Here is a 1,503-nt window from a genome sequence, read left to right as displayed (position 1 = left end):
CATAACTTCAAACACATGATGTGCAGTAATTGAACTTGACCCTTTCGAGTCCTAATCATCCTAATGGAGTCACCATAGCAAGATAATAATCAAAAGTGCATTCCACAACAACCTTGAATAGATTTAAGAACAGAGATTTAACAGAAAGTAGGTGTCCTTACCAAAAGAAAGTTTCTGATACTGATCAAAATAGAGAGGAACTCAGTGGTTTGAAATCTCATAGTCCCCATTTGTTCTATCATAGTGTAATACGTAAATTAGAAGAGGTTACCAAGCTACCAGCCTTCATACTATCAGGCTCTACTTCAAGGGGGAGAATTCCAACTTCAAGGGCTAATCGAATACCTGCTTTAGCGATCAAACTCTGTTGTCAAAGGAGAAAAAGACCTTATAACTGGTGTTGCAAAAGCACCCATCTCAATTCAAATAACTGCTCCCAGGCTCTCTTGTTCTTCCTGGAATCAACTGCGCCAAAGAACTGGAACAAATTAGAATAGGCTGCAATAGGCGCATTGACTGAATTTTAAAGTCATTCATGTACGTCATGCACTTTCACAATGTGCAGAAACATCACTTTATAATATATAAAAATTAAATAAATAAATAAATAAAAAGTAGCCGCATCATTGTTTAAGTAATTGCAATACTATCAGCTTTTTGCATTATGATACCAAAATTGTTGAATTGGCATGCAAGACCTTGCAAGTGAAGTCACATCAAACTACCAATGCAATTCACTATGGAATGAGGTAAGAGAGAATTTGAATACAGTTAATGCTTATGAGAATTACATGTGAAGAAAAATTCCAACTCCTCTTTTGGGGATGTGATGCAATTCAAGTAGGAGCACTCCAGTGCAGAAGAAAAAAAGCCATAGCCCTCCAGAATCTGTATTCACATACAAAGCAATACAACAATATATCAAATCTTACCTGTGTTCATCAATCAATTCTATATGCTGTGGTTTCTTGTCTATTTTTTCTGTGGGCATTAATGATATATATGACTTGAATCTCACCAGTTAAACAAGGTCTCAGTGACCGATGCCAGTCCCACCCCCACCAACAATTGGAAATTTGGAATTAGGCAGCAACCACACAAGGGAGTGGGTATCTGTATGAGCATTAAGAAAAAGATGAAATAAGACAAATTATTGGAAATGAATTGAAATAATTGGTATCTCTACTAATATTAAGTAACAAAAGATGAAAAGAGGCAAATAATTGAAGATGAATTGAACTAGAATCCATGAAATGCTACTATAATACTGTAATCATTCAAATTTCAGAGCATGTAAGTTACAACCAAGCACTGTGTTTCTGGCAAGGACCTTTTTCTTTCGCCGGTAAACTTTTGTCATTGTTCCAAAGATCACAAGTGTGTCAAAAGCCACTACAAATGAATGAGATGGCTACTGGCATAAATACAATTTCAGTAAGGCAACTCACAGGAAATTATAATACCCAGAATTTCTCCAAGCTACCTTTCATGCACTGATCAGTG

The 1,503-nt window shown here is 36.1% G+C and overlaps 1 long non-coding RNA gene across 1 annotated transcript; it reads right to left on the bottom strand.

Moving 5' to 3' along the window:
- Nucleotides 1–268: 268 nt before the first annotated feature.
- LOC133742327 (uncharacterized) lies at nucleotides 269–1,104 on the bottom strand. Its single transcript, XR_009862514.1, has 3 exons — nucleotides 1,019–1,104; nucleotides 792–888; nucleotides 269–465 (listed from the first exon to the last, which is right to left on the bottom strand). It is a non-coding gene; the product is annotated as an uncharacterized LOC133742327 (long non-coding RNA).
- Nucleotides 1,105–1,503: the final 399 nt, after the last annotated feature.

Source organism: Rosa rugosa, chromosome 4 (assembly GCF_958449725.1).
Source record: "Rosa rugosa chromosome 4, drRosRugo1.1, whole genome shotgun sequence".
NCBI lineage: Eukaryota > Viridiplantae > Streptophyta > Magnoliopsida > Rosales > Rosaceae > Rosa > Rosa rugosa.
Note: the sequence above shows the minus strand (reverse complement) of the source record. Positions and strands in the feature narration are given on the sequence as shown.